A 24,302-nucleotide genomic window follows, 5' to 3' on the forward strand; every position below is an offset into this window, starting at 1 on the left:
TGCCCGCCCTCAGAGCAGCCGGGGCCTTCTTACCTGCTCCCGAACACTGAGGAATGTATGCCTCCCGGCCCAAGTCCTGGCTCCATGCCCACACAAACTGCAGAAGAAGGAGCATCTCCCGGCCCCAGCCCTGACTCCATGCCCAGGCAAACGGAGCAGCTAGACCTCCCCTCCTCCACAGCATGTGAGCCTGAGGAGGTTTATTCTAACAGCTGCTGATTGGTGTGACCCTCGCATCAGAAGGCTGGATAGGCGGAGGCAACAGAAGGAAGGGAGGGGCAGGCCTTAATGAGTGCTGAGTCATGGAGCCACACCCCATGGCCTATATAAAGGATCTGCTTTCTGGCAGTCTCTGAGTCAGGCAAAAGTCGAACTTATCTTGCTGAAGTCACTTACTGGTCTCCTGCCTGCTCTGAGGACTTTGCTAGGACTTTGGGCAGAGCTGCAGAGGCAAGCCTGATTCGGATTTCCCTGACCCGGCCGTCAGCGGAGGAGTGGGACACGACAAAAAGCTTTAACCAAAAACTATCTACCATTGACCTCACCCCATTCCTAAGAGGTCTGTAAGGGGCGTACATAAGAGCACAAAGAGTGCCTACGTTCCTGTCCTATTGTTTCCTTTAATTATATCCAATTAATATAGTTATTACATACTTATGCTTATATATATATGCTTATATATTATATAGTTATTTTCATGCTTATGCTCATATATACTGTGTGACAAAATAAATAAATATAAATAAATAAATAAATACTTATGACCATTTTCACACTTATGACCAGTGCAGCATCCCCATGATCAAAATTCAGATGCTTGGCAACTGGTCCATATTTATGACCATTGCAGTGTCCCAGAGTTATGTTATCACTTATTGAGACCTTTTGACAAACAAAGTGAATGGGGTAGCCAGATTCACTTAACAACCAGGTGAGTAATTTGCCAACTGCAGTGATTCACTTAACAGCTGTGGCAAGGAAGATCGTAAAATGGGGCAAAACTCACTTAGCAAATGTTTTACTTAACACAGATTTTGGGCTCAGTTGTAGTTGCAAGTCGAGGACTGCCTGTAATCTTAAAATAGTTTCCAAATGGAGTTAAACTCAGGTTAATTTTTTAAATGCAAGATTGTTTTAGACTTCCATTAGCAATTCTTTTGAAGAAGTGCACTTTGCTATGTATATTTGGACAGTAACCATATACTGAGATAATTCAGTATATTTGGCAGGAATGTGAGGTTTAATAGAAAAATAGCAACTTGCAAAAGAAATTCAAAATGTAAAATATTTTTCATTCTATTATAAATCACTTTCCAAAATTGTTGATCTTTACAATATGACCATTAGCAATATGACCATTAACAATATTTCAGCCTGATCATTGAATTTCCATCCATTTTTAGAAAATGAACTGTCTATTTTAGCAACAAATTTTGTAGCAATAAAACATCACATATCAATTTTCACCAAGTGCATTTGGAATAGATTTCATATCCTTCTTCCATTGAAATTCCCACTATTGAATCCCACTATTGAATATCAGTTACTGCACTTAAATTGTGCACCACTTGATCATACAGTCTTTATCATAAGTTCCTGAAAAAAAGCAACATATAAATTCCCAAAGCATATTTTGGCTGCTGCTAATATGCTTCGCTTTTGAACTACCCGTGTTTCCCTGAAAATAAGACCCTGTCTTATATTTTTTGCCACCAAAAAAGGCACCTGGTCTTATTTTGTGGGGAGAGGTGTCATCCACTGACTCGCCTCACTTGCACACATCACCTGCGGCCTGCTTTTCACTGTCAGAGGCCTTCAGGAACGTCTTCTGCAGCTGGCAAGGCATTCCTGAAGGCCTCTGAAGATCGATCCGGAGCTCTGTTATTGGCTGCAGAGGCCTTCAGGAAAGCCTTGCCAACTTTGCCGGCTGCAGAAGAAATGGGCTGGCAAGGCATTCCTGAAGGCCTCTGCAGATCGATCCGGAGCTCTGTTATTGGCTGCAGAGGCCTTCAGGAAAGCCTTGCCAGCTTTGCCGGCTGCAGAAGATAAGTAGTAGGGCACAAACACACCCCAATCTCACCCTAGCTTAATTTTTACACATGCACCCTGGAGTGGGCGGGGTCTTAATTAGGGTTTATTTTGGAGGTAGGGCTTACATTGGGCGCATATGTAAAAATCAAGCTAGGACTAACTTTCGGGATAGGTCGTATTTTGGGGGAAACACGGTAAATTAAAAAAAAAAAGCAGAAGACAGTGCCAAACTACTTCTCTACTGTTGCCAAGCAAGTTATACAAAAGTGTTCATGAAGCTCTAGGAGTTAAGCTTGACTTGAAAGAGATTTTGCCTTAAACATTTTTTAGAGTGAGCTTCATCATTAACAATTAATAGGCTCAGTGTGGTTTGTGCTTTTTGTGGGCAAAAGCTTTTCTTCATCTGACCTCAGATATGACCAATTCAACAGCTCCCTCAAGCAGCTGATTTATATATATAAAGGCAGTTATGTAGTTTGAAATTCTCTACAATCTAGAGAAAGCCTATCCCACTCAAATACCAGGACCTTCGTCTCAAGTGGGCATAAAATTGAAGCTTTTATTAATATTGTCAAGGGAAAATGTTTGTGAAGAATTTATCTTTTTGCCTTTGCAGTCAAATAACTTGTCAATTCTTGAAAATTTGTTCTGGTATCACACGCAGCAAAATGTTCTTGGTTGACTTTCACAGGAATGGAGGTGGGAATAGACCAGCTGAGATAATAATCCATTGTCTGAGTTGTGAAACCCTACAATTCATAATTTAAATATCTGCCTCTGCATTTGCATAGGTCCCTCAGAGGCTCTCCCTTATTAGTACATTTTTCTGACATTCTGCAGTTTTATTGTAAAAGGAGGAGGGGTAAGAGACATACTGACTGTTAATCTTGACTTTAGGCATAAGAAAATGCTAAATTTAGCACTTTTTATTCTTTTTTCTTCCTAATTTCTTTTGTCTGCAGATTTTATTTCCTGTTAGTTCTCAGGCTTAAGTTAACTATCTCACATTACAGTAGCAAAAATGACAGTTATTTTTAGGAGACAATGTGGAAAATTTCTAGACTTTATTGTGGCAAAGTATAAGGGGACAATAGGAATGAAGTATGCATATATTGTGAGATTCTAAACCATTAAAATGTAAAATGTAAAATTTTAAATGTAAACATTCTCACAGATATTTGCTGTACTAAAAATGGAGAAATATTTTATCTAGTCTTGTTATACTGTATTCATACTGACTGGATGGTATGGGCTGCAGAATCCGAAAATGTCACTACTAATAAAAACCCTGCAATGGTTTTTAATACTATTTTTCTATTTTCAGGTATATGTATGGGAACTAATGGGATCAAACTTCAAGGATGTAAATACAGATTAGACATTAGAAGGCACTATTCTACAATGATAACTGTCAATCAAAGGAACTGCTTAACACATGAAGTGATTTCTTCCACTTCACTGGAGACTTGGAAATAAAGACTGGGTAGTCATCTATCAGGGATGATATAGTGAATTCTGCATGGTGCAGAGACTTGAACTTGATGGCATCTTATGTTCTTTCCAACTCTATATTAAGGACTTAGGATGGTCCTATAATGTAATGTAATTGTTAATATTCCATTATTGTCAGTAGGTGATGTATGGGATCAATAGTCTAACCTTCCCAAGCTAGTTGCCACCAGATCTGTGGCTAGTTGTCATGCTGACTTGGAAGTCTGTACAGTACCAGATTAAGAAAAGTTAAAATAAGTATAAATTGTATATACTTCAGTATTATTAATCTACTAAAGCAGCAAAAGAAAAGAGATTAGAAATTGAGTTATGATATTCATTTAGCAGTTATACCACTTTGGTATATTTGCCTCTGAAAATATCAAACTCTTGTATATTACAAACAAAATAACGAAGATGTTTTTATATAAGAATGATGGGTGCAGATTTTGCAATTGAGTAAATTCATGGTTAACCTGGGGGATCTAATGAGTAAATTTATTGTTAACCTGGGGGATGTAATGCATAATGGTTTGGAATATAATCTTCAGCTTCATAGAACAGAACAGAACAGAACAGAACAGAACAGAACAGAACAGAACAGAACAGAACAGAACAGAATAGAATAGAATAGAATTTTTTATTGGCCAAGTGTGATTGGACATACAAGGAATTTGTTTTGTTGCATATGCTCTCAGTGTACATAAAAGAAAAGATACCTTCATCAAGGTACAACACTTACAACACTTAATTAAGCAATCAGAAAACAATCAATATCAATATAATTCATAAGGATACAAACAACAAAGTTACAGTCATACAGTCATAAGCGGAAGGAGATGGGTAATGGGAACAATAAGAAGATTAATAGTAGTGCAGATTTAGTAAATAGTTTGACAGTGTTGAGGGAATTATTTGTTTAGCAGAGTGATGGCATTGGGGAAAAAACTGTTCTTGTGTCTAGTTCTGCTGTGCAGTGTTCCATGGTGTTGTTTTAAGGGTAGGAGCTGAAACTGTTTATGTCCAGGATCTTAAAGGTACTCATGGAAAATTGCTTGTCCTTCTAAGACAATTTTCCCAACTCATCACAATTGGCTGGGATAATGAATGTCCAGGCCAGAACATTTGAAAAATATCTGCCTGGGAAGGGTGGTATTTTTCTATGGTATATTTCTTAACAGAAATATATTTCACCATTTTTTCTTCCATCGTTTCTAAAGCATCAATTTTCAGAATGATTTCCTAGTGTTAAAACTTTTTTAACAAAAATATATGGAGCTTACAATTCAGTATCTCTTTGTTTCTCCCATCATGTACATACAAATGATTGTAAGCTTCTATAATTATGGGCCCAGAAAGGCAAATCTGAAATGAAATCTAGTCTGACAGATTTTTAAAAACTTCATGTCGTGTCCCACTCCTCCTCTGACGGCCGAGTCGGGGAAGTCCGTATCAAGCGTGCCTCCGCAGCTCTGCCAAAGTCCTATCACCTCAGGGCAGGCAGGAATCCAAGGTGTGACTTCAGCAATCCAGATTAGACTTTGCCTGACTCAGAGAATGCCAGAAAGCAGATCCTTTATATAGGCCATGAGGTGTGGTTCCATGACTCAGCACTTATCCAGGCCTGCCCCTCCCTTCCTTTTGCTGATGTCACCTCTCCATTCTCCAGAAGCGTGGATCTATCCATTGCATCGTTTCGTCTCCAGCTGTTGGTAATCCCAGCTCGTGGCTGGCTTCAGGCGCACATGCTATCGGAAGGAGGTTTGTTTGTTCGGTTTGTCCAGGCATGGTGCCAGGGCTGGGGGCTGGGGGCTGGAGGCTGGAGGCATGCCAGGACATTCTTCTGTACTATCAGCGTCCGGCAGGAGATAAGAGGGGCCCGGCTGCGGCGGGGGGAGCGAGCGAGGCACAACACTTCAGACGAAATTCTTTTAATGTACCATTGCCGTGTTGTTTACAAAAACAGTCCTTATGTGGCAAACAGTGAAACATTCTTAAATATAAAAGCACAAGTAATATTTACCAAACCATTTATATTTAAATAAAAGCAAGATTGTTGGAAAGAGAGTGAAGGAATTCTGCCATGATGGACTGAATTTCTGAAATCAACAGATGTTCATATAATTTATTAATATATCTCAGAACCTGAATAAATTTGTCATCTAATAATAACCATATCAAATGAAATCATGCCTGTCAGTGATTGACAGGTTTATTCCCAAATGTACCACTCAGTTCTCCCTGCCTGCCTACAAGGGTTTACTAAATGAGCAAAGATGGCAATCATTCTATGCTTTTTTATCCCATAACTATGCTATTTCAAAAGCAAAACTGGAAAACAAGGTATTTTTCGTTTAGAGAAAATCCATGCGTTCCTTTCTCTCCCAAAACTTTTTTGAGAGTCTACTACTTTTTTCCTACAATAACATTCACAATATGAGGATGGCAGAATATTTGAAGTCTGTTGTGAAAATGGTAACAATGATAAGAGTTTGACTTAGATAACTCTATAAGAGTTTGACTTAGATAAATAGGATTATATTTAAAACTATATATATATAGTTGGGGATGATAGGGTTTACCTCAGAAATATTCCCTCCATAGACTCCGAGGTGGGGATAAGGTTCTATCCATACAGATGCTGTGGTAGCTTTCAAGAGCACTGTTCCATGGGTAAGCAGATCTGACACCCTATTTGTGAATCTGTAGTATTGGGAAAATATGAGATTGCTGCTTGTGTACCAACCTTCCAACTACACAGAAACTTCCCTGCCTGAGCTACTTGAAAGGAAGCCTGGGGTGGCAGCAGAGTTCCCCAAGCCTATAGTTATGGATGATACTAAATTGCCTTTGCTACGTACAAAGTCAGAAGCAGTTAAACAGTTCCTGGCCAACATAGACCTTATCCAGGCAATTGATAACTTGATTTGTAATGGGGATCACATGTCACATTGGGATTTTATCTCAGGACACTAGAAACATGATCTGAAATTTGGAAATATTGTCATGTCCTTTGTCATAGACCAGGGATCAGCAACCTGCAGCTCTGGAGCCACATGTGGCTCTTTTAGCCCTCTGCTGTGGTTCCCTGTCACTCAAAATATGTTTCACAACCACCAATGTGTGACACCTGCTGGCATGCGATTTATTGAGCTTTTCAACCCCCAGTAGACCAACCATGGATAAATCCAAGAAAAGAAAAATTTCAGAAGAAAACAGAACATTTAATTCAACTACATATGCTAGTTTTGTGGCCGCTCAAGAAATAGTCAGGCATAGGAAGGATTTTGTGGCTTCCGGTGTTTTTTTTTCTGTGGGAAACAGGTCCAAATGACTCTTTGAGTGTTTAAGGTTGTAGACCCCTGTCATAGACTGATCACTCTCTCTTAACCTTAAAGTTTTCTGTGGGTACTTTCCCACCCACCGCAGGAAAGAATGACCTGTTTTATTATTTTGCTCCAGATATCTGATAGGCCAATGTTTCTGGAGGCCAACTGGAATAATTATAGAAGCTTGGGGATACAATTCAACTGAGTCTTTAGTTACTGCTTAGAATCAGCAAATGATGTCAGTTTTGGATCACATCACACCTATGTGTTCTCTCTATGTCTGTAGATCCTGAAGAATCTACTGGTTTTGAGATAAACCTGAGGAGATGGGGCTTAAAAGATGCTTAGAATGTGACTGGAGGAAGACTAAAAGCAAATGCAACTGAGTACAAATAAGAGCCTGTACTAGGAATCACACTGTGATACTAAGGACAGAACAAAATGTATTTATTTCTCACCTTTATTGCATTAATGGCTGGCTACCCAGTGACTGTATTTCAGATGACTTGATGCCTTCTGGCTATTGTGAGGATTATACTGAGCATCTGTTGATGAAGTTGCTTAGATTAGCTTAGAATGAGACTCCAGGTTAATGGTTCAGAGACGACTGTGGCCAGTTTGTCCAGTTGTCTGAGCTGTTGAATCCAGTGATTCCTTAGAAACTTGACAACATTCTTTGGAATGTTGACGTGCCACCAGTGGGTTAGATCCATGCCATCCATGTGAGAAGGTCATTCTCACATACCATTATATGGTCATTATGCCTTGGTAAGCTCCATTTCAATTATTTTAATATTGCAAATTGCCTCAAATTTTCAGAAAGTGTGGTGGTTTAGGAAGGAAGGGTGGATAAATTTATTAAGGCCCTGGCAATTCAGATGAATTATATTTGGGCTGCAAGACCATCTCTAGGCAGAACAGTTTAGGCTAAATTGTCAAGTTTATTTCTCTAATATATTTCTTTGGGAGTTAGCTCCCCACCCCCGAACTCATGTATACTTAAAATTAATTGTTAAGAAACAAATTTCTATAATATGATATAATATACCCCAGACTTTGAGTTTTAAATCACTAATGCTAGTTCATTTCCCTACTTGCTTTTTTAGTTTTACTAAGGACTAACAGTTTTCTGCTTCACATTTCTTCTATATTATTGTTCATGAGCCAAGATATCAGTGTTATATTTCTTAATGATTTGTCTTTATGCTCCTCTTACTATGTAGGAGAGAAATGTCTTCATGTGGAGCTGGTCCAAAATATTTGCTCCTACAAATTCTCTCTCCCATCCCCAATTTGGGAGAGGGATCAACTGAGATGGCTATAATCGCCCTTCACAACATTATTAATAGCACAAAGGGAATATTCAAATATGTTTTTGAAATTATTCAGCTACTTTCCTCAGTTAGAAAGCTAGCTTTACAACTTCTATTATTCCAGATTCTTCTGGTACATAATATTACATATTTAAATTATTCCTATTTCTGTTGTGTCTAGTCCCTGCAGGAGGGACTACTTCTTATGATCTGTGTTGCTCATTTTAACATTGAAGAAACTACTTGAGCTTGTAAAAGTAGGTTAATAAATATATATAAATGCTGAGAATCCCCTGTCTGAGTACAATTAGCAGCTAAATGGAGGGAGGGGTACTCAGAATGTTCTGAAGTAGTGTTATAATAAAGAAACCATTGACATGTTTTTAGGAAACATATGATGTTTATTACTTTGATGATTAAATTGTACAGTATTAAGCATTACTTTTCTTAATATTACTTCTTAAAGGAGTATAACATATCAGTCAGCTTAGATCAATGTCCATTTCATTTAATAAAATAAAATTAAATCGGGGGATATCATTGTTTTTTTACAACTTTTCATGCAATGGTGCACCTTGATGATACCTTCTAAAGCATTTACATGGTGATTGTACTGTATAGGAAATGTTGATATTCCAAGATTTTTCATTCAAAAATATGCCCTATCTGAGAATTACTGACTATGGCTACACAGTATGGGCTGGGGTTACCAAAATCCACCCAGCAATACTTATGAATGCTGGGACTTGTAGTTCAGTTACTCCTGCTCTACAAATGGTTGCTAATTCTACTGTTGTAAAAAGCACCTTTGCAAACTTTGTTCTAGTAAAGTTATTGAAAGCTGGTAAGGGAATGTGTTATAACATTATGTCTGTATTTTGGTTGCAGAAAAGCAAAAGTTTAATTAGCTTTCTGGCATTTCAAATGTTCATTAGCAACTTTCTTTCCTTCCTTCCTTCTTTCCTTCTTTCTCTTTCCTTATTCCCTTTCTCTCTCTCTCTCTCTTCCACTGCAACGGCCACCATGTTGCTATTCTCTTTGATCAGGGTCCTGTCAGGATTAATTTATCTACACTGTCATCTTGTTGCAGCACAGTGGTGCCCTGCCTAAAATATCTTCATAATTTTGATGATGCCTCAAAAGATAGTTAATTAATGCCCCTGAGAGAGATTAATGCTCCAAAAACTTATAGCATGCAATTTATGTATAAACTGCCTCAATTAATGTATTCATTCATCAAGTATCCATGCATCCCTTATAAGAACTGTTCAAAATGAGCTCCACGTAATAGAAGCACAGAATGAGTGGTCTTATCAAAAAACATCCTTCAAGGCTATTGACTATTTAATGTAAAGAGTCCTGCCTGAAAAAGAGCAAATGTCATAGATCAAAGGACAACAGGCGCTATCTGCTATGATCCATCCATTTTCTTCCTCATTTCATAGTTTTAATCAAGAAACAATAAAAACTATAAGACACTGACCAAGATCTAAAGCTCTTCTTGCTATCTCCTTTTTATCTTCTACATGAAAAGTATTTGTTTTGCTTCATTCCAACTCAGAAAAAGAACACATACATTAACAGAAGCCTTTCAAAGCTTCTAAAGAACCTGAAGCATTTTTTACCCAATACTGTAGGGATAAAACTGAGATTATTCACATCACTATCAAGAGATATTTTAATATTTAAAGATCCTCCCATTCTACAGTATAACCTGATGTCATAGCAATTTGTTTTTCTTTTCATGATGTTGGAGACTGGTATGGATTAGGAGCAACAACTGTTATCTCTATTGCGTTTCTTTCCCATGATGATACTTGTCATTTTCCTTTTGCTCTGACTTCTGAATATGATTTTATGATGCAAATTTGACTATATTCCAATCTTTGAAACATAGTTTTTAGAGGCAGTGGGAAGGAAAGGAACAGACCAGGCCTATCATGTTCAAGAACTTGAAAAAGATATCCTTCTCATAAAACTACTGTAGGAAGTTATCTCCACTGCTTTACCAATATACTAAGAAGTATATTTCTTCTTAATATTACCTTCTCCAGTCTAAGCAGAAGTAGAATTAAGGTCAACTGTTGCCCTAGGCATAGCCCAACAACTGTGGCCTTTGATGGAAGCAAAACTCTTCCTCTATGAGATGGAAACAAATGTGATATTTAGTGACACCTTCAATCAAACTCACCATATCAAGGAATTGTTTTTTTCTAATAATGTAGATTAAAATCAAACATAGCAGATAAGGATTATTACCCCCTCCCCCAAAAAAAGACTAACATTGAGTTTGCCACTGAAAGCGTTAAGGACATGATAGCTGGACTTTGTGGTGTTCTCTTTACCTTGGTCCCAGTCACATACTGTATTAATTTTGCTTTGTGGTTAATCCAAGGCTGAATCTAGGCATACATTGTTTCTTCAAATATACCATCTTATTAACCATTCTTTCTGTAAATTCTAATGTGTTAATTCAATCCTTAGACTGCAGTGCCCAGAACTGGTTCAGTATCACCTGACCAGCACAGACTAAAGTAGAACTATTGTTTCTCATGATCTGGGTGTTAAATTTCCTTTAAGATTTAATTAACTTTTTAAGCTGCCACTTTATACAGTTTCAATATCAGGAATGCAGTCGAGAACAGAATCCCTAAAGCAAGGTCTCCACCTCCTTGCCGTGACATCGAAGAATAATCAGAACAATATGCACCATTATATTGTGATCTCACTTGCCCTCGCTTTGCAGTACTGATTGCTGCTGAGCAGAGGTCAGAAACTCAAAATATAATGATATTGTGTATCCCAGGGAGAGTGCTTCACCTTGGAGGAGACTTCAGAAATCCTGTTGGGAAAAGTTAGCAGAAATGTTTAAATAATATGTTGCAATGACAACCAAGACATATAGTGTATAAGACATTATGTATAATCTTTTGGCAAATTGACTATAAAGCAAATGAAACACTCCTAGTTTAGATATTCTTATTAGAAGGATTTATTCTATAACGAACAATTGTAACTTTTCAATTTGGTAATGACCAGAATGCTGATATAATTAAACATTATTAGTAGTATTTAGTGGTAGAGGTTCTTATAAATAGGAGAATATATATAAATAAGAGAATATCTTTTAAAGTATTTTGGATGTTAGATCTCTGATGTACAGAATTTCATTAAATTCCTTTCATCTGTGTATGATTTTCTTTGAATTGGTTATTATCTGTCCGTTGGTATGTTTCGGCATATAGTTTGAAGTTCGAACTTCTTCTGAGGTTGGAGATACTTTGAAAGAACTCTTAGTAGTTTTCAGCAGTGGTGGGTTTCAAAATTTTATACTACCGGTTCTGTGGGTGTGGCTTGGTGGGCATTGCATGGCTTGGTGGGCGTAGCTTGGTGGGCATGGCAGGGGAAGGATACTGTAAAATCTCCATTTCCACCCCACTCCAGAGGAAGGATACTGCAAAATCCCCATTTCCTCCCAATCAGCTGGGACTCGGGAGGCAAAGAATAGATGAGGGCGGGGCCAGTCAGAATTTTACTACCGGTTCTCCGAACTACTAAAATTTCAGCTACCGGTTCTCCAGAACTAGTCAGAACCTGCTGAAACCCACCTCTGGTTTTCAGTCATCTTTCCTAGGAACACACACACATGGAAACAAAGACAGACAGACAGACAGACACACACACACACACACATCATAAGAAGGCAGAAGAAGTAAGAACTAGAGAGTCAGATTACTGACTAATACTATTGTTTATTATATGGAACAGTTTACATAATGATTTATTTGTATTAGCATTATTATATTTCTCTAAGATTGCACTATTAATTGTATGTTTACTAGTACAAGGATAAAAGAAGTCTTATTCAAAATTAATTACAGAACATATGGTTGAAGAAAGATAATCTGGGCCTCCTTTTTTAATGTTTGTACTTATTCATTTATTCACAATTCAACCCCAACCCAGTCTGAAGAGATTGGGTTACTTATGTCTGCGAGAATTAATTCCTACACCGATAAAGGGATGAGCAATCATCAAAACAATGGGGAGGTACAAATTCGCCTACTTTTATAAATGAAGAAGGCCTTCTCTCCGGTTTCTAACCCTCTCTAATGTAAGAATATATGGGAACAGTTAAGAGTTTTTTTTTAAATTACCAACATATAGGAGCTTCATTTAAAAGTGCACATACTGTATTTTTTCTCTAGTAAATATCACCATCCAAGCATTTAAACTGGGATTGTTTCTTAAATTAACTGAATTCCTGGCCAGTGACTGATATTGCAGCAATGGAAAAATAAATGTATGATCTCATTCACTGAATGATTGAAGAGCTGATTGTACTTGCCACCTATGAGTGGATTGCCTATAGACCTAGACTTTGTATGGACAAGTATAATGAAATATGGCACTTATTTATATAAAATACAATAGAGTAAAAAACTTGATAGTTGTATAAGTGTAAGAAATATATATGCACTCAAATAATATTTGCATTAGATAAGTATGTATAGAATTGCAATTGTTTGTTGTTATAATAACACATATTATGTGTTTTTCTTTTTCTTTGCTATATTTTTCACTTTTTAAGTACTTTTCATGTGTTTTTCCTTATTTTTGACAATGTGTATGTATTTCTACTCTAATTCTATTTGTGCTTTGTTCCTTTCCTTTTTCTGTTATTTTAAAAGCAATAAAAAAACTGATTTCCTATCCTAGCTCTATGATAAACTGACAAATACAATCCTTTAAACAATATCTATTTGTATTAATCAATTAAAATTGATTAAGGCATAAAGTATATTATCAGTAAAATAGCTACCCAGCATATAACCTCATACTTCTCAAAAAGAGTCACTTTGCTGCCTCTTTGAAGCCAAGCAATGTGGAAACTATCCTCATCTTAAAGGGTAAGCTATTCAAGAGGGGATACAGGTTCTATTTGAAAAAGACGGTTAGAATATATACCATCCAATTCATAAGATGCTTTATAGCTCACAATCTGCACCTTAAATGGTACCCAGGCAACGCAGCAACACAGAATGCTAAAATACATTTCGTTTGCCAGAAAGCATCTACTGAATTCTTCCTTGACTGAAGATTCCAATTAGTTTTCATAGGCAGCCTTAAATAAAATGTGTTACACTGATCCAACCTTGTGGTTATAAGGGTTTGAGTAACCATTACCAGACATTTGTTCTCCAGAAATGCTCCAAGCAACTAGTATACTTACTTAAATTGGACAAAGACCCCAGCTACTATAATCAATATTTCCTGATGAAACCATGCATATACTTTTCCTTCATGGGGTCTGTGATCCCATACTAGATCATTTCTAGAGCAAGTACTAAATCAGATAATTTTTGATTAATGGTTTTGGTTGATGATCTCTGGAAGGCCCGGGACAGGGGTTGTTCCTCTATCCTGGTCCTATTAGATCTGTCAGCAGCTTTTGATACCATCGACCATGGTATCTTGCTGCAGCGGTTGGGGGGCTTGGGAATGGGGGGCACCATTTTTCGGTGGTTCTCCTCCTATATCTCCGACCGCTTGCAGACGGTGTTGGCGGGGGGGCAGAGATCGACTGCAAGGCACCTCACGTGTGGGGTGCCACAGGGGTCGGTTCTCTTGCCCCTCCTGTTTAACATCTATATGAAGCCGCTGGGGGAGATCATCCATGGTTTTGAGGTGAGTTGCCAGCTGTACACTGATGACACTCAGCTGTACATTTCCACCCCAAACCACCCCAACGAAGCCATCGATGTGATGTCCCGGTGCCTTGAAGCCGTTCGGGTCTGGATGGGGATGAACAGACTTCGACTCAACCCATCCAAGATGGAGTGGCTGTGGATGCTGGCGTCCCGGTACAGTCAGCTAGTTCCGTTGCTGACTGTGGGGGGCGAGTCACTGGCCCCCAGGGAGTTGGTTCGCAGCTTAGGCATTCTCCTAGATGCACGGCTGTCGTTAGAAGATCACTTGACGGCCATCGCCAGGGGAGCTTTTTATCAGGTTCGCCTGATCCGCCAGCTGCATCCCTTCCTGCACCGGGACTCGTTATGCACGGTCACTCATGCCCTCGTTACTTCCTGCCTGGATTACTGCAATGCTCTCTACATGGGGCTCCCCTTGAAGAGCACCAGAAGACTTCAACTGGTACAGAATGCGGCTGTGCAGGGGATAGAGGGAGCGTCTCGGAGCTCCCATATAACACCTCTCCTGCGCAAGCTGCACTGGTTGCCAGTGGTCTTCCGGGTGCAATTCAAGGTGTTGGTGATCACCTTTAAAGCGCTCCATGGCATGGGACCAGGTTACTTACGGGACCGCCTACTGCCGCCAATAGCCTCCCATCGACCCTCACAGAGAGGGTCTCCTCAGGGTGCCGTCAGCCAAACAATGTCGACTGGCGGCCAGGGAAGAGCCTTCTCCGTGGGGGCACCTACCCTATGGAATGAATTGCCTCTGGGGCTACGCCTTCTTCCCGACCTCCGGGCCTTTAAGCATGAGCTCAAGACCTTCCTGTTTCACCAAGCAGGGCTGGCCTAAGGGTAATTTTAATTTTAATGGGTGGTTTTATTACTTGTTATTTTAATATTCGGCCTATGGAATCAGATTTTTAAATTGAAATAGCATGTTTTAATTTTTGTATATGTCTTTTTAACTTGGCTGTAAACGGCCCTGAATCTTGGGAGAAGGGCGGTATAGAAATGTAAATAATAAATAAATAAATGTTAATTCCATCTTGGTAGAATTCATTCAGAGTTTGTTTCCTCTTATCTACATAGTCTTTCACTCAGCCTTATGATGACCTCTCCTACCATTTTTAGAAAGATGTTGAATAACATGTGGGTGACAGTTGTGTCCTATGGTGCACTTCAAAATAGTGACCAAAAGTTGTATCTCTGATATCCTACCAAAACTCTCTGAAATAGTGCCATTCATCCACAGCCCCCACAGATGGTCCAGAAAAATATAATAGTTGGCAATCCCTCTTTTCCTCTTTTTTTCTTCATCTCAGAAAATACTTTTTATTTTAAAGCCTGTGAAAAAAATGAAAACCAAACTCTTCGGAAGGAGTGACGGTAGATTTACCTCGTCATCCAAAGTGATCAATTTCCATCTACATGGGCCTAGTCAATAAATTCAGAAAATTGTCTGGCAACTGACCCATCTTTCTAATGTGTAGTTGAATGATAAATCATGGACTAGTTTTTGTCAGTTACGTCTTAGTATGAAAAGGATGACTGTATTTTTTGGAGTATAAGATGCACCTTTCCCCCCCCTAAAAGAGGGTGAAAATTTGGGTGCATCTTATACGCCAAATGTAGCCCTGCCCAGCCTAAAAAAAGTCTCTGAAACTTCCATTTGAGAGGCTGAAAAAAAGTCTCTCAAACAGAGATTTCAGAGGCTTTTTTCAGCCTCTCAAACAGAAGTTTCAGAAGCTGAAAAAAAAGCCTCTGAAACGGAGGTTTCAGAGACTTTTTTAGCCTCTCAAACCTCTGTTACAAAGGCTGAAAAAAAGCCTCTGAAACGGAGGTCTCAGAGGTTTTTTTCAGCCTCTGAAACGGAGATTTGAGAGACTGAAAAACAAAGCAAGGCGCAGAGCTCACAACCAATGAACCTGTTGCTAAAATTTGCCTCTGGGAACAGCTGATTGGGGGTATTCTGGAAGGCTGATCCACCACCAATCAGCTTTTTTCTTATTTTCCTTCCCAAAACTAATGTGCATCTTATACTCTGGTGTGTCTTATAGTCCAAAAATATGGTAAATCAAAGATGATGCCTTGGAAAATAATAGATGAATTCTATCTCTTCCATCACCTCAGGAAAGGATCAGCATACCAGATGCTTAAGGATATCATGCACAATTACGAATTTGTTGTAAGAAGAAATAAAGGGATCAACAAATAAGTTCTTGCCTCCACTTACTTGCCACTTACAAGGTCTTTGCCTTTTATCCTGGATAGCTCATTGTGGTTGTGCGCTGGAGCCAGCTTTTTTTGTTTAAAGCTTAACCTGAAGGCTAGCAATATGATAAGTGATAATTAAACATCTGTAACATAAGCAATTCAAAATATGCAGATTAGCATATTATTATGCAGGTTATTAAAAGGAGCCTTCCCAAAATGGTTTTTGTTCTACTATCTAATTCACCATCAATAAATATTCATATATAAAATATTGGCTATGTATGAAATGTGCTTTTTTTTTGTTATGGATCATCCCTGAAGACAAATGCTTTCTGCATTCAAAGATCCCTGATGAAGCCTTGTTAATAAGGCTAATGCCCTCATTCAGCTTGACAGGCAGCAGGTACTGCAAAGCAAATAAGAACATCCCCACATAGCTAATGCCTTTTTTATTATCGGTTATGAACTAGACTTGTTTTATCAAGCGTCATTGATGTCTCTTTCTATTTAAATTGCTGCTAAGACAGCAGTGTTAACTATTTTTCAGTTAGATACATGTCAAATAGCCCAATATCTGGAATATATTCAGAAAAAAATTGTGGGAATATAGAAAATGGACAATACATGTTACAACTAGACTGAAAAGTTGAAAAAAGTAGTGTCATACTATTTGCGTACTTCTAAAAAACCCTACATGGACTTGTTCATAAAGTCAACTCAGTTAGTTCAATTCACTGAGTGCTATTTTCTCAGTTCACCTCTTCTCAGTGTTTGCTTTGGATAGACCTCATTTATCTCCAGTTTCAATTAGAGTCAATTTTAGTATAAGTTTTTACATACTATAAACCACACCTAATTTATACACTTATAGTCAAAGCTATGATTCCCCCCCCCACCCAATCTATGGCTGTAAGAGATGGATCACAAGGAAGGATGAGCACTGAAGATCCTTTTGACCTGTGATGTTGAAGAAGACTCTTGAGAGTCTCTTGGATTGCAAGAAGATCAAATCAGTGAATCCTAAAGGAAATCAACCCTGGCTGTTCTTTGGAAGAATAGAAACTAAAAGTGAACATCAAATACTTTGGCCACCAAATGAGAAGAAAGGGCTCATTGGAAAAGACCCTGATGTTGGGAAAAATTGAAGGCAAAAAGGAGAAAGGAACAGCAGAGGATGAGATGGTTAGATAGTGTCATTGATGCAGTGGGCATGGGTTTGGGTAGACTCTGAGAGAGAGTGGAAGATAGGGGGCCTGGTGTGTTGTGGTCCATTGGGTCACAAAGACTCAGACATGACTTAGCAAAACAATATATATATATATATATACTACTAAAATTATTGTTTCTATTTTTTAACCTTCAACTGAGTGAAATTGGAAGTAACATTTAGTAATGTTGTGGATGTCTTATCCCAGTGCGTGGAGGATGTTCCGTTTTGGATGGGGAAACTGGCTGGAAGCTGGAAATTCTTTCTGCTTTCACTGCTACACCCAATTGGCAATTGTCTGTTTTGGAACAGAGGCTGAAATCTGAAATCTCTTAATGTCATGGGCAGTAAGAGAAGGATGAGGGAGGAACACCAATGCCTACTGATAAGGTAAGGCTGGCTGGAGGAGTCCCAGCATCAGTGGATGTGCCCTCTTCCTGGGAGGAAGGAAGCCTTTAGAAACATGCTAGGATGATGCATGTCAGGGGATACAGTTTTCCACGGCTTCCTTTGTTCCCTGTTTCCTCAGAAAAGTGGCAGGCAGTTCCATGGGTCAACCTCGGAGGATGTGGAGTGATTTCCAAGCTCTCTCCAGCTTTCCACAAGCAATATCAATGGGGAAGCCAGCAGAAAGCTAGAAATCACTTCTGTTCCCACTGCTTTTTTTGCCTGCTTGTCATCATTCTGTTTCTCTGTTTGTGTGAGGAAATATCTCTGAAAGGATGATCCAAAATATCATGGGTTGTCTAATATTAATTTAAAGGGAAAGAAGAGAAGCCAGGTGAACAACATATTACCCTCTAGAGGACATTTGCAGAACTTGCCTTTTTAGGGTGCTTTGTATGGAGGAGAGAGGCAGTTCCAGCCTTACTACCAATAGAATATGGATCAGGAACAATGTTTCTAAGATAGAAATAGCCATATTTTACACAACATTATTATTCAAAATTAAAATGTTCAAAAAATGTTTTTCTTTTAATTTCAATTATATATAATTCAGTAGATGCCATCTACTGGTTATCATGGATTCTGCATTCCTATAGCAAGTTTGAACTAGATGTACAGTATATGTACTGTACAGTCTGCTCAAGAAGCAACATGGAGACTGACAGTAGGTCCCAAGGTTTCATTCTTTCATGGTATTCTTTTGAGTAGTTTATTCTTGTGATTCTTATATGCCTTGTTGATGATTACTTCCAAAGGAGGATTCTGGGATCAATGTTTTACATCTGTATAGTTGTGCTTTGCCAGGAACTTGGCCTTATTTGGCGGATGAGGCTGGCTCATGCAGTTGCATAATCTCATCAAGATTTATATTTATTTATTTTTTATTTATTTTTATTTATTTATTTTTTATTTATTTTTTATTTTAATTGTATATAAATGTTTTATGTGCCTGTGAACCGCCCTGAGTCCTTCGGGAGATAGGGCGGTATACAAATTTGAATAAATAAATAAATAAATCTCTCTCAGTGCTTTCCCCAAGTGAAATGCCTGCAAGCTTGATCAAAACGTCTTAGATTATGATTATTTTTATGGCAACGGAGGATGATTTCAAGTGTTGTGAATTACCAACCAGTCTTGAGAAACAGTTTTCGCTGCACTTTTATTTTATTTTTATTATTAGAGCTTTATTATTAGAGCTGTTAGGTGGTGCAGTGGTTAGAATGCAGTATTGCAGGCTACTTCTGCTGACTGCTGGCTGCCTGCAATTTGGCAGTTTGAATCTCACCAGGTTGCTTCAGCCTTCCATCCTTCCGAGGTCAGTAAAATGAGGACCCAGATTGTTGGGGGCAATATGGTGACTCTGTAAACCACTTAGACAGGGCTGTAAAGCACTGTGAAGTGGTATATAAGTCTAAGTGCTATTGCTATCATTACATTTTAGTTACATTTTATCATTTTAATCCACTAGATATGTTCATAGTTTTGCTACCTATTTGTTACTTAACTGATATGTATATCTTAATTAATTTTAACTGACAAATTATTGAGCAATTTAAAAGTTTAACAAAGAAACAACTTACCAGTTTTTCTAGCAGAATCTTAGGGAAAAAAATATACAGCTAGAAAATAGGTATGGATGAGTAATGCAAATGCATCATAGAACTTGGTAGGCAAAATAATGATTTCTATATTGTATATGGCTTGCACATCATTATTATTCAAAATTAAAATGTTCAAAAAATGTTTTTCTTTTAATTTCAATTATATATAATTCAGTAGATGCCATCTACTGGTTATCATGGATTCTGCATTCCTATAGCAAGTTTGAACTAGATGTACAGTATATGTACTGTACAGTCTGCTCAAGAAGCAACATGGAGACTGACAGTAGGTCCCAAGGTTTCATTCTTTCATGGTATTCTTTTGAGTAGTTTATTCTTGTGATTCTTATATGCCTTGTTGATGATTACTTCCAAAGGAGGATTCTGGGATCAATGTTTTATTTATTTATTTATTTATTTATTTATTTATTTATTTATTTATTTATTTATTTATTTATTTATTTATTTATTTATTTATTTATTTATTTTTTATTTATTTATTTATTTATTTATTTATTTATTTATTTATTTATTTATTTATTTATTTATTTATTTATTTATTTATTTATTTATTTATTTATTTATTTATTTATTTATTTATTTATTTATTTATTTATTTATTTATTTATTTATTTATTTATTTATTTATTTATTTATTTATTTATTTATTTATTTATTTATTTATTTATTTATTTATTTATTTATTTATTTATTTATTTATTTATTTATTTATTTATTTATTTATTTATTTAAAAAAATTAAAATTTAGAAATTTAAAATCTAAAAATCAGTCCAGTCCCGCTTGAATGAATAAATGAGTTTTAATTCTCAGTGAAGGTCCAAGGTCAGATATTTGGCGCAAACCGGGGAAGGTCGCTCCAGAGTAGGTGCTCCAACAGAGAAGGCCCTTCCCCGGGCTGACGATCGGGATGCGGTCGGGCTGGGTTCTGCTCATGGAAGGCCTGCACCAGGTCAGGGCATGAACGCCGGAGGCATCTACCCAGGAGAAATCAGTCCCGTATCCCTTCCACGCGATCAAATATTGGAAACGACCCTTCAGCCAGCGGGAGTCTCAGACGCTGTGGACTTCAGATTCCTCCGATCCGTCCTCGGCGACAGTGACGGGTGCTGTTGGGCACCGAAGGGGACTCGGTGTGGCCTCAGGAACCAGAAGGGACCGTGAAAACGGGTGGATCCGCATGGATCGTGGCAGGGTCAGTCGGTAGGCTACCGGGTTGATGACTGCCTCGACAGGGAACGGGCCGATGAATCGGTGGTCCAACTTCTTTACCGGGCGGTCGGACGGGAGGTGTTTGGTGGAGAGCCACACCGGTCTCCAACTGCCAGCGGGGCGTTGCCAAATCAGAAGAAGGCTCCATGGAATCAGGCTTGCCGGCCCTCCTCCCTTTGAGTGGGTGCCAGGGAGGAAAGGGCTCAAGAGAAGCAGGGCTTGCCAGGTCTTCTCCCTCACTTTCTGAATCATCCGAGTCCAGGAGTCTGGGTCCAGGAACCTGGGTCACAACACTATCCTCACCGCAGGGCCCTTCCCCGGGCTGACGATCGGGATGCGGTCGGGCTGGGTTCTGCTCATGGAAGGCCTGCACCAGGTCAGGGCATGAACGCCGGAGGCATCTACCCAGGAGAAATCAGTCCCGTATCCCTTCCACGCGATCAAATATTGGAAACGACCCTTAGTATACAAAGTTAAAAATAAAATAAAATAAAATAAAATAAAATAAAATAAAATAAAATAAAATAAAATAAAATAAAATAAAATAAAATAAAATAAAATAAAATAAAATAAAATAAAATAAAATAAAATAAAATAAAATAAAATAAAATAAAATAAAATAAAATAAAATAAAATAAAATAAAATAAAATAAAATAAAATAAAATAAAATAAAATAAAATAAAATAAAATAAAATAAAATAAAATAAAATAAAATAAAATAAAATAAAATAAAATAAAATAAAATAAAATAAAATAAAATAAAATAAAATAAAATAAAATAAAATAAAATAAAATAAAATAAAATAAAATAAAATAAAATAAAATAAAATAAAATAAAATAAAATAAAATAAAATAAAATAAAATAAAATAAAATAAAATAAAATAAAATAAAATAAAATAAAATAAAATAAAATAAAATAAAATAAAATAAAATAAAATAAAATAAAATAAAATAAAATAAAATAAAATAAAATAAAATAAAATAAAATAAAATAAAATAAAATAAAATAAAATAAAATAAAATAAAATAAAATAAAATAAAATAAAATAAAATAAAATAAAATAAAATAAAATAAAATAAAATAAAATAAAATAAAATAAAATAAAATAAAATAAAATAAAATAAAATAAAATAAAATAAAATAAAATAAAATAAAATAAAATAAAATAAAATAAAATAAAATAAAATAAAATAAAATAAAATAAAATAAAATAAAATAAAATAAAATAAAATAAAATAAAATAAAATAAAATAAAATAAAATAAAATAAAATAAAATAAAATAAAATAAAATAAAATAAAATAAAATAAAATAAAATAAAATAAAATAAAATAAAATAAAATAAAATAAAATAAAATAAAATAAAATAAAATAAAATAAAATAAAATAAAATAAAATAAAATAAAATAAAATAAAATAAAATAAAATAAAATAAAATAAAATAAAATAAAATAAAATAAAATAAAATAAAATAAAATAAAATAAAATAAAATAAAATAAAATAAAATAAAATAAAATAAAATAAAATAAAATAAAATAAAATAAAATAAAATAAAATAAAATAAAATAAAATAAAATAAAATAAAATAAAATAAAATAAAATAAAATAAAATAAAATAAAATAAAATAAAATAAAATAAAATAAAATAAAATAAAATAAAATAAAATAAAATAAAATAAAATAAAATAAAATAAAATAAAATAAAATAAAATAAAATAAAATAAAATAAAATAAAATAAAATAAAATAAAATAAAATAAAATAAAATAAAATAAAATAAAATAAAATAAAATAAAATAAAATAAAATAAAATAAAATAAAATAAAATAAAATAAAATAAAATAAAATAAAATAAAATAAAATAAAATAAAATAAAATAAAATAAAATAAAATAAAATAAAATAAAATAAAATAAAATAAAATAAAATAAAATAAAATAAAATAAAATAAAATAAAATAAAATAAAATAAAATAAAATAAAATAAAATAAAATAAAATAAAATAAAATAAAATAAAATAAAATAAAATAAAATAAAATAAAATAAAATAAAATAAAATAAAATAAAATAAAATAAAATAAAATAAAATAAAATAAAATAAAATAAAATAAAATAAAATAAAATAAAATAAAATAAAATAAAATAAAATAAAATAAAATAAAATAAAATAAAATAAAATAAAATAAAATAAAATAAAATAAAATAAAATAAAATAAAATAAAATAAAATAAAATAAAATAAAATAAAATAAAATAAAATAAAATAAAATAAAATAAAATAAAATAAAATAAAATAAAATAAAATAAAATAAAATAAAATAAAATAAAATAAAATAAAATAAAATAAAATAAAATAAAATAAAATAAAATAAAATAAAATAAAATAAAATAAAATAAAATAAAATAAAATAAAATAAAATAAAATAAAATAAAATAAAATAAAATAAAATAAAATAAAATAAAATAAAATAAAATAAAATAAAATAAAATAAAATAAAATAAAATAAAATAAAATAAAATAAAATAAAATAAAATAAAATAAAATAAAATAAAATAAAATAAAATAAAATAAAATAAAATAAAATAAAATAAAATAAAATAAAATAAAATAAAATAAAATAAAATAAAATAAAATAAAATAAAATAAAATAAAATAAAATAAAATAAAATAAAATAAAATAGAGTCTCAGACGCTGTGGACTTCAGATTCCTCCGATCCGTCCTCGGCGACAGTGACGGGTGCTGTTGGGCACCAAGGGGACTCGTGTGGCCTCAGGAACCAGAAGGGACCGTGAAAACGGGTGGATCCGCATGGATCGTGGCAGGGTCAGTCGGTAGGCTACCGGGTTGATGACTGCCTCGACAGGGAATGGGCCGATGAATCGGTGGTCCAACTTCTTTACCGGGCGGTCGGACGGGAGGTGTTTGGTGGAGAGCCACACCCGGTCTCCAACTGCCAGCGGGGCAGGGAGCGGTCGGCGGACCGTTTGTAGTCCTCCTTTGCCCGATCCAGCTGTTGACGTACCAACTGTTGGACCGCATGCAATTCCGTCAGGAAGGTCTGCGTTTCGGGAAAAGGAGAGTCGGTGGTGCCAGAGGGAAGAGCGCGGATGGTACCCCACATTGGCAAAGAACGGGGTCATCTGAGTAGAGGTGTGCTGAGAGTTGTTAAAAGCAAACTCCGCCAGGGACAGGTAGTCGGCCCAGTTGTCCTGTTGCTGGTTGATGAAGCAACGGAGATACTGTTCCAGTATACCGATGACCTTCTCTGTACCCCCGTCGGTCTCCGGATGGTGCGATGACGACAGACATACCTGCACCTCCAACGCGCCATCAGGCTCTTCCAGAAGCGGGCTGTGAACTGAACTCCGGTCCGAAACCACCCTGTCCGGTAGACCATGGAGGCGGAAGATGTGCTGCAGAAAGAGGCGGGCGTTTTGCGGCTGTGGGCAGTCCGCGGCATGGGATGAAGTGTGCCATCTTGGTGAGCATGTCCACCACCACCAGCACCGTGGTGAACCCAGAGGACGGCGGCAGGTCTGTCAGGAAGTCCATAGAGATCGCCCCAGGGTCTGTCGGGTGTCGGCAAGGGCTGGAGGAGCCGGAGGGGCCCCGTGGCGGTCTTGGCTTGCCGGCACGGTACGCAGGATGTCACGTAGGCATGTATATCATGCCGCACTGGGCCACCAAAAGGTCCGTGTCACCAGGTGGAGGGTCTTGAAGAACCCAAAATGTCCTGCTGCA

The sequence above is a fragment of the Ahaetulla prasina genome, chromosome 5 (genome assembly GCF_028640845.1).
Source record: "Ahaetulla prasina isolate Xishuangbanna chromosome 5, ASM2864084v1, whole genome shotgun sequence".
In the NCBI taxonomy this organism is placed as follows: Eukaryota; Metazoa; Chordata; class Lepidosauria; order Squamata; family Colubridae; genus Ahaetulla; species Ahaetulla prasina.